This window comes from Dama dama, chromosome 16, assembly GCF_033118175.1.
Source record: "Dama dama isolate Ldn47 chromosome 16, ASM3311817v1, whole genome shotgun sequence".
In the NCBI taxonomy this organism is placed as follows: Eukaryota; Metazoa; Chordata; class Mammalia; order Artiodactyla; family Cervidae; genus Dama; species Dama dama.
The window spans coordinates 31,029,322-31,053,378 of record NC_083696.1 but is presented as its reverse complement, the minus strand read 5'-3'; the positions used below and the strand labels follow the sequence as shown (position 1 = coordinate 31,053,378).

Here is a 24,057-nt window from a genome sequence, read left to right as displayed (position 1 = left end):
ATTATTGTTTATGTCTTCAGAAAATTAATAAGGTAAAGATTGATGGCATTTAAGTTGAAGACAGTTAAGTGATCCAACAACACCGAATAAGTGAGAATGCCCAGAAAGTGATCTGCTAAGCCTGTCGCCTTGGCCACCACCCCACCTTGTTTCCATAGTACCCAGCACAGCGTAGGAGATGAGAGGTTTGCCTTTCCTGGGAGTTTCTCTATACTTGGTCTTAGTAGTTCTCAAAAAAGGTGTTGAAGAGTGCCTTTTATTAAGGGAAATAAAACTCCTTACTAAAATGGCAAGATCAGTGAATTCTAAAGAATCCTCCCCAAATTCCTTTAAAATCTTAGGTATTCACCCTCACCTCTGCCCTGAGATAGATCTGAATCAATCTTAAGAAACTTGATACTTTCCGATCAATTTTACTCAGATTATCCTGAATCTGAGTAACCACAATGATTGACATAAAATTCATGTTCTAGACTTCTAGTAGAGGTGAATTTATCCTAATACTGATGAGACGTATTTGAAAAAACGCTCTTTCTTTCTTACTTCCCACTCTGAAGCACTAGTTTCCTCTCTGTATGTGGCTTCAGACTTGGACCTTTGGGTTCCTTATCCTCTGGGACCCTGAGAACCTGTGGTTTCTGAGTAGCAGTTAAAGACTTTGCCTTCATTCATGACTTATATGCATATATCACTGGAGTTTGTTGGCAGGTGGAGGCTTGTCCCTGACTTGTGCTGTCTCTTGACACTCCTGTCCCAGTTTGCTGCTGAAGGAGGATTATTCACCCTGATCATCATTTGCCTGAAGTCAGTGTTGGGTCTTGGAATATTAGGGAAGACAGAGCCATCTGGGGAGGAGTGGGTTTCCCAGGGCAGAACAGCTTGTGGTAATTTGACAATTGTTAAGCAAATCAACAAAAAGACTGAATGAAGCAAACTTTATTTTCACAGTTATTATCCTTTATTTACCAAATATCGAGCACCTACTATGTATCAAGTACTGTTCTAGGTTTTAAAGATCTAGCAAATGACTAACATGGGACCTGCATATAGGGTTGTTTTGGGGTTCCCAGGTGACACTAATGGTAAAGAACCCCCTTGCCGATGCAGGAGATGTAAGAGTAGTGGGTTCGATTCACAGGTCAGGAAGATCCCCTGGAGGAGGGCATGGCAATCTGCTCCAGTATTCTTGCTTGGAGAATTCCATGGACAGGGGAGCCTGACAGGCTACAGTCCGTGGGTCGCAAAGACTCAGACACAACTAAGTGACTAAGCACAGCACCAACGCAGAGTTGTTTTATCCAAAGGTCATTGTAATTGTCTTTCCCCATTCTTATGGTAGATCTGAGGATCTAGTGAATCATACCTAGAAAAGAGGCATCCATTTCTGGTAAACCACAGCTGCCCTTAGACTCAGCCTTATCTCTTTGCTACAAACAAAAAGAAGCAAGCTGAATTCTTTCCTAACACAGAGCACATCGTCTAGATCCCGGGAAGAAAAGTTTTTAAGACTCTCAAGTCCTTAAAAAGCATCTGGGGGAAGCATAAATGACAAGGAGAAAAAGCACTGGTTTGAAAGCTGGTCAGCCACTTTTCTGCCAAGGGCTTGTCAAAATTGCTCAAGAGAAAGAAAAAAGAGAAACAAGTGCACATATACATTTTTTAAGTAGCCAGCAACCAAGACAACACCAATTATTCAACCACAGTAAAGAAACCAGCAGCCAAACCACACTGATTATTTAACCGCGTATCCAAGTGCTGAACACAGCCATAGCCAGCCACGTTAATTTAATGTAAATATCCTGAGTAACCAGCCCCCGTGGAGGCAAGTGTTGCAGCAAAGGACAGCGCCTCACCTTTCCTTGTCTTGGCTCCAGATGTTTGGAGCTGGAAAACTGGCTATAATCCAACTAATATCCCACCCCCTCTTTTTCTCCATTTTGAATTTTTGTTTCTCTAAAACCCTGATTCATTTTTTTTCTTACTGATCCACTGATCTCATACTCACACACAGACTCAGGGAAACATTTCATTTGGTGAATTCTGTTCTTTTCCTCTTGATTTGCACCTTTTCTTTCCTTTCCTTTGCATTTCAATTGTCTTTCTTCTTTTCAGCCTCAATGCTTTCATTCCTATGTATTTGATTCCTGTTTATTTAATTTTTACTTATCATCATATATAAAGTTTATTCTTAGTAAGTGTTTATAAGGAAAACATAAACTTTCTTCTTTGCAACTTGCAACTGCAGAAATTTCCACTAGGTTGAATTTTACTGTAAAATAGTTCCTTTCACTGGGAAATACCCAGACTTGTGAGCCCAGATGTCCAAGTTTGAAAACATAGTCCTATTCTTACTGGCCACAAATATAAACATCTGACTCAAGGTCAGCCAACCCATTGATGTCTATCTTCTGCCTTGCTCACTGGTGTCCAGAGCTGCCAAGTAAGAAGATTAAGTCTGCTGTGTTGTAAGGACTCTCAAGCTCCAAGGAGACATTACACGAATACGGGTCCCAGTCCATAGTTCCACCTGAGTCAGTCTTCCAGTCATCCCAGGCCAGCTGTCCGATGTATAGGAAACAGCATCAGGTAATTCCAGCCCCCAGCTCTCTGGTCATGCCCCCTCCAGCCGCTTAAGTTTTCCCCACCCAGATCTCAGATACTGTGGAACGGAAACCTAGTCCTCCCTATCTGAATTCTTGTGCCCCATCTGATTTCTTGACCCACAGAATCTATGAACATAGAAAAATGATTATTCTTTAATGCCACTAAATTTAAGCTAGTTAGTTACATAGTGATAGAAACTTGAACCCCAGCTCAAAGGCTATTCTGAGAACCAAAGAAATGATTGTATGTAAAAATGCTTAAAACTAGACCAGTGCCAGCCACATCGTAAGTTGACCTTCCTCAGTGTTAGCTTTTATCATTATTGTGATAAAATTTCCACTGATAAATATAGGAAATTTGAAGAATTATTTAATAAAAATGTTCTTCTCTCATTCATCTTTAAAACTTCATAAGAAAATTTGGAGCAGAATGAAGCAGTTTGTAAGTAGTATTGTACCCCCCCCAAGATCAATGTCCTTACAAGCTCAGATAGAGAGAGACTGCACAATGATTTTCTAATGAATTGATAATTTTTTAATCATAATTTGATTTTTAATCATAATTACAGTATGATGTGATAAAGGTCTGGGAAATCCTGCTCACTTTTATGTTCCTCTGAGCACCCAGCCACAGAGCAGTCACCCGACCAATGTTTGCCTTGCTGACTTGATCAATGCAGTTGTGTTCATTATCTTACATAAACTTCTGGGAAAACATTGCTTTATTTAGTATTTTCTCTATTTTTGCTTTTAAATTTGTAATATTTTCTGAGACGCTTATTGGTAATCTCATAAAATTTAAATCGATGTTTATGGATTAAATAGCCAGTATTGTTAAGAATGTACAGTGCAGTGTAAACACAAAAGTCTTGCACAATCTTTTCCTGGACTTGTGCTTTTTTGAACTGGGTTCAAATCTAAACTGAGCAAGGCCACACAGGGCGTTAGAGCAAAAAATGTAAAGCTGGAATGCACTGAACCCCTTGACTGGGGAAGATAGACCTTGGAGGAGGGAATTTTAAGGACATGCTTTTTATTTCTGGTCACCTGGCAAGCCAATTTACGAAAACATACCACACAAATGTGTTTTTCAAGCCACACACACTGTCTTAGTTAGAAAAACAACTTCAAACATCACATAGTGTTTTGGAAATTATTTGCTGAATATGTCAACATTCCCCCTGAAAGAAAAGCAGTTGCCTAGTTTTTGGACAGTTCTCATGTGCAGATTTCTTAAATTTGAAATAACAAAATAGTTAATATGATTATTTGGAGATGTATCACATTTTTAGATGGCCTGTTGAATGCTTCGCTCTGAATAATGAAACGTTTCTCATCTTACGGCGAGCAGTCCCTGTGGGTGAGAGGGCAGACAGGAGAGAGAAGAAATGCCAGGAGGAGCAGAGGGGCAAAGGGAAGACGAGGGAGGGGAGAGAACAGATAGAGTGTGGATGGCTTCTGCAGACGGTCCTCTCCATTGAAACTCCTAGTCTCCACCGTTTTCCTACCACAAATATTAGTGCTTCTGTTCCCATTTACAGTACAGAACAATCTACATATACAAAGTGAAAATGATTCAGAGCTGGTTTTTCCCAGTCACAATGAAGTCAGGGGTAGTGGTGTTTCTTCTGAATTCCTATTTGTTGGCTCAGTTTGGAACATTCCTTTGCAGGGGCTGTTGACTTTATGGATCAGAATCACCATCATGAGTGTGGGAAGTAGGACCTCAAGTTTCAGGTAAGCAGCCTAGAGAACATTTTTGTCTCAAATGGAGAGAGCACACATCAACTACACATCCATATGCAATATTTGGCTACTTGCACTGTAACTGCTTTAGTGGCTTGCCCAGTATTCTACCTTGCAAAACTATATCCTTCATGGATTATCACTGTTATCAACGAACAGCTTTTACTAAACATTCACATTTACAGTACATGTCATTGGTTGAACATAAAGTGTATGTTACATGGAGAACTGAGCTTACATGTGCAACGTGCCCTTATTCCTACCTCATCCTTCCTATTTTATCGATGAAAGGTTGAGATGCTCAGTGCTGTACAGTGAGTAAGCAAAAGGATTGGGATTTGGAGCTAGGTCTAGATGAATCTAAAATCTACCTCATTGTACATGACATGATACACAATGCTTACTTTGAACAGTTGGTATTGGGAAACTGGTTTACTGGGGTCTTAAATAATCCTGTGGTCTTTATAGTCTCTAGCTTAATGTTGGCCAATTATTCCAGCAGACAAACCAAGCAGGTTGGAGGAGGGGGCTGACTTTGATATCAGCTTGTTGAGACTGGCAATCCAACCCCAACTTTGATACCATCACGGTGAAGTCAGCCTGGCACCGCCCCCACTTGCCAACTGCCTCAGAATTGTGGTCTAGCCACAAGCCAGACACCATAGGCTCGCAGACTGGTGAGAAGGCTGGGCAAAAGGCTTGGAGAGAAATGGGCGACCTGTAGACTGCGGGTTTTCCAGGCCTGCCAAGCTTTGCTTTCATAAAGAGAATGAAAACTAAGTAGTTAGTTATCTTGGATTCAGGGTAATGATCCCAATAAATTCACATGTATCAGGCAACTCTTTTTGTTGTTTAGGCAGCAATGGAAAGAAATAACTGAAAAGAAAATAATTATTGGATGCTATCTCAAATGTCCCTGTTCCCAATTTTGCATAAAATCTTGATGGCTTCTTTGAGTCATCCTGATGTATGTGTGGGACCTATAAATATATATTGAGCACTCATGGTATAATGTGTCAGGAGCAATACTTTTTCCTGAATTTATTTTGCACTCAGTGTTCATATTAACTAAGCTAACACTCTGCCAGGGTGCCAGATCTGGGCCATTTGCTCCTCTGACCTTGACTTTGGATTTTAAGATAACAGTGATCTTTCTCTCTATTCCTCCAGCCTCAGAGAGGGTCTTGGCTCTTGCCAGTCTCTGGGTTATACCACTATTGTGGGCTCTACTTCTCAGCTTCTATCATCTATGAAAGTATAAAAGTGTTAGTTGCTCAGTCGTGTTTGACTCTTTGTTATCCCATGGACCATAGTCTGCCATGCTCCTCTGTCCATAGGATTCTCCAGGCAAGAACACAGGAGTGGGTTGCCATCCCCATCTCCATTTATCATCTGTAGAAGGAATTAAATTTCCTCTATTTTATAGAGGTTTGTTTTCCTGGTTGGACCCAGACAGATATAATTTTTATTCAGAATTTGTTTTATATGTGTATGAATTGCCTTTGATATAAGATTTTAGTAAGATCTAGAATGGGGATCTTTCAGTTCTACAAATGTTCTGTGGGTTCTTACTCATGCACAAAGCAGTTACATAGGTAACAATTTACCGATTGCTGCACAGTCAGGGTCTAAAAATTTCAGATCAGCAAAAAGTTTTTTTTCAGGTCAGTGGAATTGACTCAGTCAATTTTCTGCCTGCATATAATAAGATACTTGGAGATGGAAACACTTATGAATGTTCCTGTTTGAACTGTGTCAAAGTCAGGGCTTTTTCTATGATGGTGTCATCAGATTGCCTCCTGGCATGTATTCTCAGAAAATGTGAGCAAGTTCATTCAAACTGTAATTTATACTGATTATCTTGCAGGAAAAGTTAGGATCATATTCAGAAAGGAGGGTGGTACACATGTTTCCTCCCACCCTCAATACAAATACATGAGGATTGAACCCAATGGGCCATTAAGAACTTCCATAGCATTAGTCATTGATCTATGAAGCCTGTGAGGTCCACCCACCAGATAAATTTACTAGTAAGGATTGGAAGAGACAGAATAAGGGAGGCATGAGAAGAGCCCTTTGTAATTGTTCATGACATTTAAGTGAGCAAATAAGCTAGTGGTTAGGGTAATCCCAAATAAACTGTGTTGACTGATTAATTTTGTGCATTTTATTTACCAAAGAACATGCATGCAAATTCTTATATTATAAACCATGATATTTTGAGGGATGCCAAGAAATCATGGATTTTCACTGACTAAAATCACCTGATTTCTCAAGGAGGTGGAAGTTAGAGCTTGGAGTAACAAGTACCTTTTACCACTCTTCCCTGATACTGCCAGAATCTTGCTTTTATTCAGACCTCCTCCTTGTGTTAGCCTCAGAGAGGAAGAGGCTAGAAGATGTAGCAGACCCAATGCAGGAGAGAAAGTGAAAGTGAAAGTGAAGTCGCTCAGTTGTGTCCGACTCTTTGTGACCCCTTGGACTAATGTAGCCCACCAGGCTCCTCCGTCCATGGGATTCTCCAGGCAAGGATACTGGAGTGGATTGCCATTTCCTTCTCCAGGCTATCTTCCCGACCCAGGGATCGAACCCAGGTCTCCCTCATTGCAGGCAGACGCTTTAACCTCTGAGCCACCAGGGAAGCCCAATGCAGTAGAGAAGAGCATGAAAAGAAGGAAGGAGTGGAAGAGAAAGAAAGAGGAGGGGTGGAAGTTCAGAGTAACAAATAGTCAAGAAACTGTAATGGGTAAGCTCACAGCCATTCCAGATGCTGTTGCCTGAACGCTTCCTGCGTCCCTCCATTTCCTGCTTCTCCTATTGCCTTAGCAGTGGGGACTACAGCCCTCCTTGTTGCCCTGGCCCTGTGAGGATAGGTTGAAGGACTTTGAATTTGTTTTCATCTCCTTGCTCAGGTAGGAAGTAAGCTTCACTTCCTTATCTTACCTATCCTTATCCTTCTGTACTTAAAGTATACTTTTTATTCTTAAAATGTTAAATATGAAAACCTTTCTCACCACCATTTTTCTTCTTGAAATTCAGCCAATTTTGTAGACTAATTGGCCGCCAGTTCTCCATTTTCCCCACTGGATATGGGACCCAAACCATTTCCAGCTCCCTTTTATATTTGCTCAGCTAAAAATACAATTCACCCCTTCCAACTTCAGCAGCTGAAGGAGTTGAAATATATAGTTTACTTGCTTTGTTGGGCTTCCCAAATGACTCAGCAGGTGAAGAATCCACCTTCAGTGCAGGAGACACAGGAGGTTCGAGTTTGTTCCCTGGGTTGGGAAGATCCACTGGAGGAAGAAATGGCAACCCACTCCAGTATTCTTGCCTGAGAAATCCCATGGACAGAGGAGCCTGGCTGGCTGCAGTCCTAAGGATTGCGGAGTCAGACAGGACTGAGTGACTGCACTTTAGCCCAACACTTGGTTAAAAAGTAGCACATTTGGATATCAAATTAATTTGGTTCAAATTGAGGACAAACAAATATTGAGCCAGCTTGGAAATGATATTTAAGGCTCTTTCCCCATCTTGGGTGACACAAGATACCAAAACTTCACAACAGATTGAGATTTCAATTGGTAGTTACTGAAGAGGCCCCTTCTTTCCACTCCTTCCCCTACTTTCCTCTTTAAAGAATTTTCTGAATTGACTGAATTTAGAATAGAAAATAATAGTAAGCATTATTTTGGAAACAATGTGGTCTAGTTGGTGTTGAAAACTTTAAACTTTTAAATGTACTCTTTGTGAAGGAATTTGCTAATTATCCAGCAGATGTTTTTTTCTTTTTATCCCTTATGCGTCATAGTTTCCTTAAAATTCTCTCCCTCCTTTCTGTTCTTTCTCTGGCTCTAGCTCCATCTCCCCCTCTCTCTCTCTTTTCAAGCAGTGAAGACAGGTTCAAAGAATGTGCAAAGCTTATATACCTCAGAGCCAAAGTCCTAAGGCTCTGTCTTGATGAGAAACCCTCTTACTTTAATTATAGCCTCTTCTTGAAGATTCTCTTCCAACTGAGTGATTTGTGTGTCCTGGAACTAATTTTATTAAGTGGGTTGCAACATTCAGTTGTTTGTTTGGATTTCATGACTCTGCCTAAACCTCCGATGCCCCATTAAAATAATCAAATATTGGATTACGAGTACCTGTATTTTTTTCAGAGGATTTAAAACTGAGAACTCCTTCACCGTTCTGGGAATGATCAGCGAACTATCAAAACAACTCAAAATCTTGGCTGGGAAGTGATGTTCTTATCCTTGAAAGAAAAAAGAGTACCCAAAGGCCAACAGAATATTAAAGTCACCTGGTTATTTTGCATTCATCTTAGTCAATATTTTGAGCTACTCATATCAGGTTTTGAAATAGAGTTAAATGTCTTTGTTTAGTTATATAATATGATTCAAAATGAACTCTAATTTATGAATTTATTATTGGTTTATTCTTAAAGTAAAGGTTAACTATCCATTTTTCCTACATGGTATATTTACATAGCCTTGAAAACAAGAGCCCTACCAATGCAGACTCATTTCTCAGTGACCTGGTGTAAACCGAGTGGGTCACATCTGCGCAGGTAATTGCCTCCATATCGTGATTGAAATGAGACCTCCAGCAGCTCATTCCAGGCTCCACTCCCTCCACCTGGGCTGAAGCTCTGCCCTGCCCACACCGGTTTAAAAAACAGATGCAGGAGCATGAACCCAAGAAGTTACAGTGAGAAAATGTAGTTAGTATGAGTGAGTTTTATGATTCCCTAATTTTGTGGGATTACTGAGCAAATAACTTGTACAACTGATTCTTGGGAAGACAAAGGGCTAAAAGTACTGAAAGGTTTCTATACAGTAGGTAATGAATCAAGAGATCTTCTATAGTCATTCTTGGTTCCACACGAAATTTTCCTTTCCTATACCATTTTGCCATGAAAAGCATTTGGTGGCTCTTTCCTGTGTATACCCACCCCCACCCCGCCCCAGCCCACACATCTACCATCACTGTTACTACGCCTTCTATTACTGCTAATACTCTCACAAACACACCTTTCCCAAGAAAGAAAGAGTTGCAGCGCTGAAGACGGGACTTGCCTGAGTCTCAGAATATTCTAAACAACGAGGCCAATCACTTCAATTTGCAGAAGCGTGGCTGTTGCTTGGAGGGTTATTGAAGCACCACATGCATTTGGTCTTTAGAACAGAGATCCAGTACTTCCTATGAGTTCTGGTCAATTTTCAAATTTTTAACTTCTCTAATTAGACGAATGATGACTGGATATGGAATCTTCAACAAAATAGTTCCTGATATTACTGTAACTCTCTTATCCTGGAAAGGGACCACCTTAGATGATTCTTGGATAAGAATTTGAATTATTTGGCAATATCAAATTGGGTGATAAAAATGTGTAGAGTTAGAGGAGTGAATTGACCAAAGCTATATGGTCATTTCTGCAGATGGTAGAGAGGACAACGGAGGAGGCAGTTGGGATTCAGGGGTGGAAGTCATAGTACTCGATGTGGCAAGTGAAAGTCTATTGTGAGAAAGGCAGTCTGATCATCATTCCTCTTATTTCTTGTAAGTTTAGGTGATACTCTCTCTGAGGCTTAAGATATGTCCTTGTGATACATGTCAGTATGAGTGTTCAACTCAGCATGCCTCCATCAAGTGAAGAGGGCCAGATGGCTAGAGAGCTATATTCTACAAGACTTAAAATGTCGCTCCTAGTGCACCCTTCCTGCCAGAGAGCATTCTGAATTGGAGGAAATACATTGCTGGGTGGAAAAGAGGACAGACCCTACGAGGGGCCTGTAAGGAAGATGGGTTTTCCCAAAAGTGTGTGGAGTTTAACACCATGGAGATTAGGAGAAGAAATCATTGAGAGAGGTGCAAGTCAGGGGGCCAAGGTTGAGTATGTCCCCAAGGATATACTTTGTGAAGATGCTTTTCCTTCCAATTATGTGTGCTTTCTCTTCAAACTATGGGAGAAAATGGATTTGGAGTACAGTTATAATTTTTCTCTTCTAGGATGTACTTATCTTGCATCTGCTTCCTTTATGCCTTCAGGAAAGTCTGATCACCCCTTCAGTCTTACTGCTAAGTCGCTTCAGTCATGTCCAACTCTGTGCGACCCCATAGATGGCAGCCCACCAGGCTCCCCCGTCCCTTGGATTCTCCAGGCAAGAACACTGGAGTGGGTTACCATTTCCTTCTCCAATGCACGAAAGTGAAAAGTGAAAGGGAAGTCGCTCAGTCGTGTCTGACTCTTAGCGACCCCATGGACTGCAGTCTACCAGGCTCCTCCGTCCATGGGATTTTCCAGGCAAGAGTACTGGAGTTGGGTGCCATTGCCTTCTCCACCTTCAGTCTTAAGTGGTGCCCAAAGTGGAGAAGAGGAAATAGGAAAATGAGGGAAAGCAGGGACATGTATCCAGTCAGTATCCTAGCCCAACCATGTGCCATGGTTCAAACAGAGAAATGACAACACCCTTCCAAGCGGATTATACCTGGTGCTGATATAAGTGAAGGAAGCCAAGGCTCACAGCAGGATGGAGCCATTGGTAGGAGCATGTGGACCTGAGGAAGGACTTCCAAGTAGACATCTATAAACACTCTGGTGAGCAGAGACTATTAGATTGAGGACCCAGGAAAAAGGAAAAAAAAAAACAAAAGTGAGGCTAAAGAGAAGAATTTGCTAAGAAATACATTATCTCCAAGCTCTCCTCCACCTGAATTTATATCTCATAATTTCACCTTCAAGCTCCGATTTAGAAATAAAACTTCTCCAAGAAATCCCACAACTTCATATGATGTCCTAGATATCTTATAGGATATTGGACTTGGTTTAAATTATTTTTAAATCCATCCAAATGCCTTTTCCCTGCTGACAGCTCCATGCTGCCCACTCATATAAAAAGACTCACCAGGAGAATAAATTATTTCTTCCCTTGTCAGCGGTAATTTGTGTTCACTAAATTACCTCCAGATCTACTTTCCTGAGTCAAAAATAACTTCATAGTTGTTTTTTTTTTTTTTTCTTCCATGTCCATCTTGGAAAGACATATAGATTTTGAAGTTAACCTCTCTCTGCTAGATACTCAGAAATAATTAAGCTCGTTTTCTTCTTAAGTCAGCCAGATGTTTCATTTTAAGATGGAACAATACATGGTTTATTTGACCCAAGTTCTCATGGAAAGGCCATTGCTTTCACTTTGATAGTCCTATTTTGTGAGAGGTAAAAATGAAAAACATCTTTAAAAGAATTCCATTTTTTTTTTCTGGGAACAGTGCTTGGTCTCAACAGGAAACCACATTTTTAAAGAACATGTAAGTTATTACTGATGATGCTCCAGAATCTGATCAAACAGTTTAAGCTGCAGCCATCACGGTGGTATTTTACCACACTGTTCTTCATAACTGTTAAAAGAGATTGAAATGTCTTATGATGTCAAGGTCTGTTTCTGGCAAGGCATCTATTTACACAATTTCTTTGTCACTTTAGCATTTTCTTCTAATCAAGCTGGGCTAATGTGCTTAGGGCACCTTTTATTTTTGTCTTAAAGAATGCTAATAAATGGTTAAGGGTATTTTTTACAACATGGTGAGTGTTATTTCACAATGTTTCATTAGCTACAAATCCTCAAGTCACTTTTAAGAATTCCAGATGCCCTACTGTAGGTATTTTTGCAGCTGTTTTGTAGGAAATCATGAAAGTGCAACTCTCTTCAACAAAAAAAGGCCATATCTCATTCCTGCAGGGATCAGGCTCTTTACTGTACTTTATAGTAACAAAAGGGCAATGTAAGGACAGCTGTGTACTGTACAAATTCTCTCCATCTGCCTGAAGTTGGGATAGTTACAATATCTTCTAATTCGTAAGATGGTTTGATTTTACATGGAAGGAAGACTTTCCTTTGAATATGCTCTGAAGTAACATTTTTCTTCCTGCTATTTGCAAGGTAAAATTGGACTAAAGAAATTCTCTCTGAATCCAATGCATTTGCTTTTACAATTCACTTTTGTTGTTGTTGTTGTTGCTCTTTGTGTTTAGATTTGTAAGTGGAATTCACTTATTCTTTTACCTGTCACATAACATGTTAATCTAATTGTCAATAACTATTGACTCTTCTTAGATATGCAGATGACACCACCCTTATGGCAGAAAGTGAAGAGGAACTTAAAAGCCTCTTGATGAAAGTGAAAGAGGAGAGTGAAAAAGTTGGCTTAAAGCTCAACATTCAGAAAACTAAGATCATGGCATCTGGTCCCATCACCTCATGGGAAATAGATGGGGAAACAGTGTAAACAGTGTCAGCCTTTATTTTTTTGGGCTCCAAAATCACTGCAGATGGTGACTGCAGCCATGAAATTAAAAGACACTTACTCCTTGGAAGGAAAGTTATGACCAACCTAGATAGCATATTAAAAAGCAGAGACATTACTTTGCCAACAAAGGTCCATCTAGTCAAGGCTATGGTTTTTCCAGTGGTCATGTACGGATGTGAAAGTTGGACTGTGAAGAAAGTTGAGTGCCGAAAAATTGATGCTTTTGAACTGTGGTGTTGGAGAAGACTCTTGAGAGTCCCTTGGTCTGCAAGGAGATCCAGCCAGTCCATCCTGAAGGAGATCAGACCTGGGTGTTCATTGGAAGGACTGATGCTGAAACTGAAACTCCAATACTTTGGCCACCACATGCGAAGAGTTGACTCATTGGAAAAGACCCTGATGCTGGGAGGGATTGGGGGCAGGAGGAGAAGGGGATGACAGAGGATGAGATGGCTGGATGGCATCACCGACTCGATGGGCATGAGTTTGAGTAAACTCCGGGAGTTTGTGATGGACAGGGAGGCCTGGCGTGCTGCGATTCATGGGGTCGCAAATAGTCGGACACGACTGAGCGACTGAACAGAACTGATTGACTCTCCTTAAGATCACATATTATTTCCTTTGCTAAAACAAAATTTAAATCTTGAAAGTTATATTCTGAAAAAAAACATTGTATTCTGTGGATATGTGGATATTTATTCACCAATATCATTTTATATCTCAAGAGTATTTTGGAGCACAGAGGACCACAGTTTGTGATAGAAAGTTCCTTTCATTACTTTCAGTATCGTGCAATCTATGTCTTCATTATCATACGGCATTACATGTTATTATTGTTGTTTTTCAGGCACTAAGTCATGTCTGGCTCTTTGTGACCACATGGACTGCAGCACTCTAGGCTCCTCTGTTCTCCACTATCTTCCAGAGTTTGCTCAAATTCACGTACACGGAATCAGTGATGCCATCCAACCATCTCATCCTCTGTTGCCCTCTTCTCCTCCTGCCCTCAGTCTTTCCCAGCATCAGGGTCTTTTCCAATAAGTCAGCTCTTAGCATCAGGTAGCCAAAGCATTGAAGCTTTCACTTCAACAACAGTCCTTCCAATGAATATTGAGTTCATTTCCTTTAGGATTGACTGATGTCACCTCCTTGCAGTCCAAGAGACTCTCAACAGTCTTCTCCACTGCTGCAATTTGACAGCATCAATTCTTCAGCACTCAGCCTTTTTTATGGTCCAACTCTCACATACATGACTATTGAAAAAACCATAGTTTTGACTATATGTACCTTTGTCAACAAAGAGATATCTTTTTTAATATGCTGTTTAGGTTTGTCATAGCTTTCCTTCCAAGGAGCAAGCAGTCTTTTAATTTCATGACTGCAGTCACTGTAGTGATTTTTGGAGCCCAAGAAAAGAAAATCTGTCACTGCTTCTACTTTTTCCCCTTCTTTTTGCCATGAAGTGATGGGACTGGATGCCATGATCTTAGTTTTTTAAATGCTGAGTTTCAAGCCAACGTGTTTAGTCTCCTCTTTTACCTTCATCAAAAGGCTTTTTTGTCCCTCTTATTTTCTACCATTAGAGTGGTATCTTCTGCATATCTGAGGTTGTTGATTTCATATCTGAATTGCAATGTTCATGGTGGTCATTTCTTTCAAACAAAATCAATGAGAAATGTTGAAATTGAGATTTAGGGCTCAATGACCTTCCTGAAATTTACATTGCTAAGATTTTGGCTACAAAGTCAAAGCTAGGCTACAAAGATTCCCTTTGTAGGACCTGTGATATAAGAAAAACTGGACTGAATGCAGATGGAGGATCAGCCTGTGACTCTAGCTATTTCTAGCTATTGGCAATATTACCGAGAGTTGATTATTTCAACTCTCACATTTTATGGATGAGGAACCGGAGGCCCTGAAACACAAAGCTCTCCAGCCAATTAATAATCAAGTCCCTGAGGGTAACATTTGTGCCCTTTTGTCTTTCACTTTTATTGCTTAAACATAGGTTTATAGACCTCATAATGGGTTCATGTGAGTGTCATTCATTCCCAAAACATGCAAAATGACTTAGTAAAGCCATGGGTATGCCAAGCTGTAAAGACAGAGTGTACCCTTAGAAGATTTGACATCTAGTGAGAAGGAAATGTGCTGAACAAGGATTCCAATGCATGGAGGCAGCTGTCCTGATGAGGCAGACATGGAGATGGGGAATAGAACAGAAACAAGAGAAGTCATGGTCAAGGAGGCAGGAAAGTCCTTCTGGAGAACAATGCTTTGGGACACTTGAGGTGAAAGTTGAGGTGACTTCTCCAGGCAGAGAGAATGACTCTGGAATGTGCTGGAGTATTATCTTTGTTACTCAGAAGAGTGGAATGGCGTGGGGAGAGGCTGGAGGTAACTGATTTTTTAAAGAAGATTCTAGCAATGCTGTTCTCCCACTGTTACCACCAACCCAGCTGGTCTTACACAGCAATGACCCACCATCCCACCCACTACAGGGACTCATCAGAAAATGACTCTCCCTGGAGAACACTTAAAAGAGAAAGGAGAAACAACCCCCTCTCTTAATCTCCATGTGAGCTATCTCCAAAATATTTAGTTTACAAGGATTTTCAACTCCATTATCATTTTCCTCAAGACTATTTACTACAACTATTGCTTATAGTACTAGTTGTAAGATAATGAAAGTGTCAGTTGCTCAGTTGTGTCCAACTCTTGCGACTCCGTGGACTATAGCCATCCAGGTTTCCCTAAATTGAACAATAAGTTCAGTTCCACTAAAGTGCTGGGTTTGTGAAATGTTTCTGCTTTTCTTTTAAAAATGTATTCTATGGGATTTTTTTTAGATTTAAGGAACCGATTCCCTTACATATATTTATAATATTTGGAATCACATGGTTCTTAGACTAAATCCCTGGTTTTCTAAATAGAGAAAGAAATTATCAGGACCTGTACTTTTGTTACAGGTGGACAAAATAAGGTAATACATTTAAAGTGCTTAGAACAGCCTGGCATGGAGCACATGGGCAAAAAATAGGAATACTTTCCTCTACTTATGAAGAAGCAAGTAAGGCCTTACTTGATGAGAACTTTGGTTGAACTGCATGCATAGAAAGGTTTTGCTAGTTAATTTTACTACTGCCCTTCTTGACAGCCATTCTATGAAACACAACTCAACTGTCAGTGAGGACTTGGGGTACAGGTGAATTAAGCAAGGATTCAAGCTTTGCAATACTTAAGGAAAGCAACAGTAAAAATTATTAAAATAGAGGCTAAAAAGACAATAGAAAAGACCAATGAAGTTAAGAGATGGCTCACTGAAAAGATAAACAAAACTGATAAACCTTTAGCTAGATTCACCAGGAAAAAAAGAGAGAGACCTCAAATAAAATCAGAAATAAAAGAGAAATTACAAATGATACCACAAAAATACAAATGACCATAAAAGACTACTATGAACAATTAGAGAGCAACATATTGGACAACCTACAAGACATGGATACATTTTGAAAAACATACAGTCTTCCATGACTGAATTATTAAAAAAAAAAAAAATAGAAGATTTGAATAGGTTGATTACTAGTGAGGAGATTGAATCAGTAATCAAAAATCTCCCGCCAAAAAGATAAGTCTAGGACTGGATGGCTTCACTGGTAAATCTACCAAATATTCAAAAGATTGAATACCTATCCTTCTCAAATTCTTCCAAAATATTGAGGAAGAGGGAATGTTTCCAGACTTATTTTACTAAGTCAGCATTCAGTTCAGTTCAGTTCAGTCGCTCAGTTGTGTCTGACTATTTGCGACCCCATGAACCGCAGCACGCCAGGCCTCCCTGTCCATCACAAACTCCCAGAGTTTACCCAAACTCATGTCCATTGAGTCGGTGATGCCATCCAGCCATCTCATCCTCTGTCGTCCCCTTCTCCTCCTGCCCTCAGTCTTTCCCAGCATCAGGGTCTTTTCAAATGAGTCAGCTCTTCCCATCAGGTGGCTAAAGTTTTGGAGTTTCAGCTTTAGCATCAGTCCTTCCAGTGAACACCCAGGACTGATCTCCTTTAGGATGGACTGGTTGGATCTCCTTGCAGTCCAAGGGACTCTCAAGAGTCTTCTCCAACACCACAGTTCAAAAGCATCAATTCTTTGGTGCTTAACTTTCTTTATAGTACAGCTCTCACATCCATACATGCCTACTGAAAAAACCATAACTTTGACTAGATGGACCTTTGTTGACAAAGTAATGTCTCTGTTTTTTATATGCTTCTAGGTTGGTCATAACTTTCCTTCCAAGGAATAAGCATCTTTTAAATTCATGGCTGCAATCACCATCTAATTTTGGAGCCCCCCAAAATAAAGTCTGACACTGCTTCCGCTGTTTCCCCATCTATTTGCCATGAAGTGATGGGACCAGATGTCATGATCATAGTTTTCTGAATGTTGAGCTTTAAGCCAACTTTTTCACTCTCCTCTTTCACTTTCATCAAGAGGCTCTTTCTTTCTTCTTCGCTTTCTGCCATAAGAGTGCTGTCATCTGCATACCTAAGGTTATTGTTATTTCTCTTGGCAATCTTGATTCCAGCTTGTGTTTCTTCCAGCCCAGCGTTTCTCATGATGTACTCTGCATATAAGTTAAATAAGCAGGGTGACAATACACAGCCTTGAGGTACTCCTTTTCCTATTTGGAACCAGTCTGTTGTTCCATGTCCAGTTCTAACTGTTGCTTCCTGACCTGCATATAGGTTTCTCAAGAGGCAGGTCAGGTGGTGTGCTATTCTCATCTCTTTTAGAATTTTCCACAGTTTATTGTGATCCATACTGTCAAAGGCCTTGGAATAATCAAGAAAGCAGAAGTAGATGTTTTTCTGGAATTTTCTTGCTTTTTTGATGATCCAGCAGATGTTGACAATTTGATCTCTGGTTCCTCTGCCTTTTCTAAAACCAGCTTGAACATCTGGAAATTCATGGTTCATGTAAAGTTGAAGCCTGGCTTGGAGAATTTTGACCATTACTTTGCTAGCATGTGAGATGAGTGCGATTGTGTGGTAGTTTGAGCATTCTTTGGCATTGCCTTTCTTGGGATTGGAATGAAAACTGACCTTTTCCAAGCAGCATTACCTTATACCATAACCAGACAAGGACACCACAAAAAAAAGAAAATCTCAGGCCAATAGCTCTGATGAACTTAGATGCGAAAGTTCTCAACACTATGGTGATTGCAGCCATGAATTTAAAAGATGCTTATTCCTTGGAAGGAAAGTTATGACCAACCTAGAAGCATATAAAAAACAGAGACATTACTTTGTCAACAAAGGTCCATCTAGCAAGCCGAATTCATCAATACATTAAAAGAGTTGTACACCATGATCAAGTGGGATTTATTCCAGGGGTAGAAGAATGATTTTACATCCATAAGTTTCTCAATGTAAGAAGCATTAAGAAAATGAAGAATAAAAAATCTTATGATCATCTCAATAGATGCAGAAAAATCATTTAAGAAAATTCAACATCCATTCAGGATAGAAACTCTCAACAAAGTAGGAACAGAGAAACTGTACCTCAGCATATTAAAGGCCATATATGATAAGTCCACAGTTCATATTCAACAATGAAAAACTGAAAGTTTTCCTCTTAAGATTTGAAACAAGACCAGTATACCTACTGTCACCACTTTTTTCAACATAGTACTAGAGGTCCTAGCCAGAGCAATAAAGAAAGAAAAAGTTTCCATCAAGATTGGGAGAAAAAAAAAGCCAAAGTGAAACTTTCTGTGGACTATGGGATTTTATACATAGGAATCCCTAAAGACTATACCAAAACATTGTTTGAACTAATAAGCAAATTAAATACAGTTTCAGGGTACAAAATCAATATACAAAGATCTCTCATATTCACTTCCAGCAAACTCAGAGAGAGAAATTAAGAAAGAAATCCCATTTACAATTTTATCAAAAAGACTAAAATATATGGGAATAAATTTAACCTGTACATTGAAAATTATAAAAGATTGAAGAACACACAAATAAATAGAAAGATATTCCATGAACATGGATTGGAAGAATCAATATTGTTACAATGTCCATATTACCCAAAGCAATCTGCACATTCAGTGCAATGCTGATCAAAATCCAATGGTATTTCTCAGAGAAACAGATGCCAAATTTTGAATAGAACCACAGAAGACTCCAATTAGCCAAATCAACATTGAGAGAGATTAACAAAGCTGGAGGCATCATTGCTTCCTGATTTTAGACTATATTATAAATCTATAGTAATTGAAACAGTATGGTATTTTCATAAAAACAGACATATAGCTCCATGGAAAAGAATAGAGAGGACACAAATAAATCCCCACTTATATGGCCAAATACATAGCCAAAGGAGCCAAGAATACAAAGTTGGGAAAAGAGTCTCTTCAATAGATTATGTTCTGCAAACCATGACAGACCAGGCAAAAGAATCCAACTGGACTACTATCCTATGCCATTTGCAAAATTAACTCAAAATGGATTAAGAACTTAAATATAAAACCAGAAATCATAAAACTCCTGAAAGAAAATATTAGCAGCAAACTCCTTGACATTGTTCTTGGCAAAGATTCTTCATATCTGATTCCAGAAGCAAAGGCAAAAATAAGTAAATGGAACTACATCAAACCAAAAACCTTCTGCACAGCAAACTATCAACAAAATAAAAAGAAAACCTGCTGAATGGAAGAAAATATTTGTAAATCCTTTATCTGATAAGTGGTTATTATCTAAAATATATAAAGAACTCATAAAATTCAAAGTGAAAACAAAACAATTTGATTACAAAATGGGCAGAGAACCTGAATAGACATTTTTCAAAGATGACATACAGATGGTCAATAGGTCATTTAAAAATGTTCAACATCACTAATCACCATGGATATGCAATTCAAAATCACAGAGAGACATCACCGCACAAGTGTTAGAATGACTAAGATTGACAAGGTAAGAAATAACAAGTGTTGGTGAGGATGTGGAGAAAAGGGAACACTTGTGCATTGTTAGTGGGAATGCATACTGGTACAGTCACTATGGGAAACAGTATGGAGGTTCCTCAAAAAAGTTAAAAGGAGAACTACCAGGCAATCCAGCAATTCCTCTTCTGGGTGGAATCCAAAGAAAAGAAAAACACTAATATGTTTATGTTTTGCATAAACATATATACACCCCTATGTTTATATACATATAAAATATTATATACACACAATGGAATATTACCAAGCCATAAAAAATGAAGCCTTGCCACTTATGGAAACATGGATGGATGGACCTAGAATATTATGCTAAGGAAATAAAGCAGAGAAAGACAAATACTGTATGACTTCACTTATGTAGAATCTAAAAACCAAACCAAACAAACAGAACAAAGTCAGACTTGTAGAATGGATTGATGCTTGCCAGAGGGGCAGGTTTTGGTGGGGAACAAAATGGGTAAAGGAGGTAAAGAGGTACAAACTTCCAGTTATAAAATACGTAAGTCATGGGGATGTAATGTATAGCATAGTGTACATTATGATAATATTGCAGTGCATATTTGAAAATAACTGAAAGAGTGTATCTTAAAAGTTTTCGTTATTCACACATACACAAAATTCTAACTTTGTATAGTGGCAGATGGTAACTAGACTTATTGTGGTGATCATTTCAGCATGCACAAATATTGAATCATTGTGTTATACACCTGCAACTGATATAATGTTATATGTCAATTATACTTCAAATTAAAAAAGAAAATTCCAGGAGATAGTGAGGGACAAGGAATCCTGGTGTGCTGCAGCCCATGGGATCGCAAAGAGTTGGACGTGACTGAGCAACTAAACAACAAAAATAGAAAAAAGATGGAGTCAAGCATCATTAGTGAGGTGAAATATTTAAGATATATAATTTTACTTAACTCAGGTAAACATAGTAACTTGAACTATGTTAATAAGGAGCTTCCTAGCAGGGAAAATTGAAATGACTGGCTTAATGAAGCAAATGAATGGATTTGTTATTAGAATTTAGAATGTTAATGATTCATCTAAAGTGATTGTGAATAGCTTGTTTTCTTAACTGGTTTTAAAAAGGCTCTGATTTTTTCTTTTTTTTTTTTAACATTATTAATTTATTTAGCTAACTTTTCCTCTCTGAACTGTGGAACTGTAAACCAGTTCAGCCGCTGTTCAAATGTTAACCAACTCCCAAGTGAAGTCTATGCTAATGACGCTATAAGAAATTTAGGGGTAACAGACTCCTTCATTTGCAAACTATTCACAGACATGGAAGATAAAATAGGTTATTGCTCAGTTGAGATGCTTGGAAAATATGTTCAAAGGATCTCACTCTTTTCCTTTTGAAATATGGAACATCACAAAACACATGTGCTTACATGGCTTAGATACATGAGCTAAGAATGTTTTTTAAAATTAAAAACAAAACATTAGAGGAAGGAAAAGTCCTTTAATTGAAAAGAATCTCCACCAATATAAGGAGAATAACATTTCAGTATCTGAGAGCCTACCATGACCTGCACTGAGACACAGGATGCAACATTTGCATAATTAATGGAAAATCTGTATAGTCAGTAATTATCCCTTTCCAGAAAAGCAAAAGGAAGGCCCACATTCCATGTCCCAATCTGGCTCCACTCCGTGGACTCAGACTATTTCACCGAGGCCTCTGACTGCATCCCGGTGACACGACCCACACAATGGTCACAGTCGCCAGTGCAGTGTTGGTGCCAGCAAGCTTTAGTTTGTCAGGGAAAAATACTATTTTCCATGTATGTTTAAATAATACAGACACATAATATTAAAATATCAGAAGCTCTGGGCCTGTAATTTGATTCTCAGCCTTTGCAAAGTAGGCAAAAATCCAAATATTTTCCTCTGCTAAAAAGAGTTTAAAATACGTTTCCATGGGTAACTTGGCTGGAGAGGCTAACTTGGAACTGGTGAGATGAAAAGTTTGATTAGGTGGCGATCTGCATTTCTGAGAGAGAACCAGAAGGTGTCTTGGAATTAGCTGAGATCCAAAAGGAAGGTGGGCACTACAATAGAATTTTCCAAGGTAAAATCAAGTGTTCATGTGTGGTGGTGGTGGTGGTGGTAGGGTGAGTGAGGAAGTTGGGGGGGGTTGAAGGGGGTAGGACACATTATTTTTTGAAGTTTTAGACTTAGATCATGGAAAGTAAGGTAATGCAAGGCCCACTATAAATCTGGCCCTAGAATTCTTTGTGAAGTGAAGTGAAGTCGCTCAGTCGTGTCCGACTCTTTGCGACCCCGTGGACTGTATCCTACCAGGCTTCTCTGGTCCGTGGGATTTTTCAGGCAAGAATACTGGAGTGGGTTGCCATTTCCTTCTCCAGTAGATCTTCCCGACCCAGGGATTGAACCCAGTTCTCCTGCACTGTAGGCAGGTACTTTACCATCTAAGCCACCAGGGAAGTCAGAATTCTTTGTGTGTGTGCTAAGTTGCTTAGTTGTGTCTGACTTTTTGCGATCACATGGGCTGTAGCCCTCCAGGCTCCTCTGTCCTCTGTCCAGGCAAGAATACCAGAGTGGGTTGCCATGCCCTTCTCTAAGAGAATTCTTTGTAGGTGGAGTTAAATCTCTAGAACTCCAGAGATCATACCTTGTCTGGAAGCTGTATCTCAATAGTGGTCCAGAGATGTATATCACTTGTCAGCTAGGGAAGCATCATTCTCTGAACACGTATCACCCACACTGCCCTGGATCCTTCAAGTCAGGCCAATCACATCCCAGAGGGCTCAATAGGTGAATCTCCCACCAGCAGATATTTTAGGTAATCTCTCTTGCACTGCTCCCAACATGTTTGTTCTTATCTTCACCCCCTGAATCCAGCTGTCTAACTTCCTATAGTTGTTGTTCTACATTCCTATAGTGGTTGTTCTCCTTTGGGTTAAGTGGATTGGAGCTCAGCACTCCCACTTGACTGTCAGACTTGCCACTGTAGATCCCAGACTGAAAAGCATCTCCTCTGATTGGGCCTATTTCCCCCTCTCCCTCAAATGAGTTTCAGATATCTCTTTGGTAGAAATAAACAACTTCTCCTAAGCCTTATGAAACAAGAGATAAAGATGGCTAATACCTGTTCCCTACTTTCAAGGAACTTAAAATCAACTGCTTCAGATAAGATGTTGACAAGGAAACAGGGCTAATATTATTATGAATCTCATGTTATGAGTGCAGGATGAGGGGAAAGAGCAATAGCTGCTCCATTGCTAAGATAAGGGAAAGAGCAATTCTCTTTGGAAAGACCAAGAGTGTAATGGTTATGAGAGGATTTTGAGGAAGCTACAACTGGTGTTTGCTTTAGTTATTTATTGCTGCCATTAAAAAGTACCATAAACTTAGTGACTTAAAATAAGACAAATTTATTACCTTCAAGTTCTGTAAATCAGAAGTCTGACACTGATCTCACTGGACTAAAATCGAAATGTTAGCAGGGTTGTGTTTCTTTTGGAAGCTTTGGAGAGGAATCTACTTTTAAGCTCATGTACATCATTGACAAAGATCAGTACTATGTGGTGGTAGGACTGAGGTCCCCATTTCCTTCCTGCCTGCTGGCTGGGGCTACCTTTAGATTCTAAAAGCCTCTCTCCATTTCTTACACATGATCCCTAAACTTCAGAACCAGGAATGGCATCAATCTTCTCAGGCTACCCATTTCTTCTTCCTCTGTCTCTTTTGCTTTATCTTTCTGTTGCAGGAAGGGGGACTCCTTCCAGGGCCCGAAACTGGGCTCTTGTCTAACACTCTGAAATGAATTGTCCGAGGAGACACATGCTGACAAAGCAAGAGATTTTATTGGGAAAGGGCACCCGGGTGGAGAGCAGTAGGTAAGGGAACCCAGGAGAACTGCTCTGCCGCGTGGCTCTCAGTCTTGGGTTTTATGGTGATGGGATTCGTTTCCGGGTAGTCTTTGGCCAATCATTCTAATTCAGAGTCTTTCCTGGTGGCGCACGCATCGCTCAGCCAAGATGGATGCTAGCAAGAGGGATTCTGGGAAGTGGATAGACACGCGGTGTTTCCTTTTGACCTTTCCCGAACTCTTCCGGTTGGTGGTGGCTTATTAGTTCCATATTCCTTATCAGGATCTCCTGTCATAAAACAACTCATGCAAATGGTTACTATGGTGCCTGGCCAGGGTGGGCGGTTTCAATCAGTGTGCTTCCCCTAACATTTCTGTCTTCCCCTCTGCCCTTAGGGGCCAGATTACCTTGGGTTTACCTGGGTAATCCAGGATACTCTCCTTTATCTTAAGGTCCACTGATTATCAAGTTTAATTTTATACATAATCACACAATCACAGGCAGAAGTCAAGGTGGTGGAATTCATGGGAGCCAAGTCTTACCTAGTAACGTGTTT

At 39.8% G+C, this 24,057-nt stretch overlaps 1 long non-coding RNA gene across 1 annotated transcript in view; it reads left to right on the top strand.

Moving 5' to 3' along the window:
* The first annotated feature begins 2,095 nt into the window (after window positions 1-2,095).
* The window catches only part of LOC133071219 (uncharacterized), a 48,839-nt gene continuing 26,877 nt past the window's right edge, over window positions 2,096-24,057 (top strand). The window contains exons 1-2 of the long non-coding RNA XR_009696385.1: window positions 2,096-2,586; window positions 4,276-4,340. This is a non-coding gene — a long non-coding RNA (uncharacterized LOC133071219). The remainder of the gene's footprint in view (window positions 2,587-4,275; window positions 4,341-24,057) is intronic.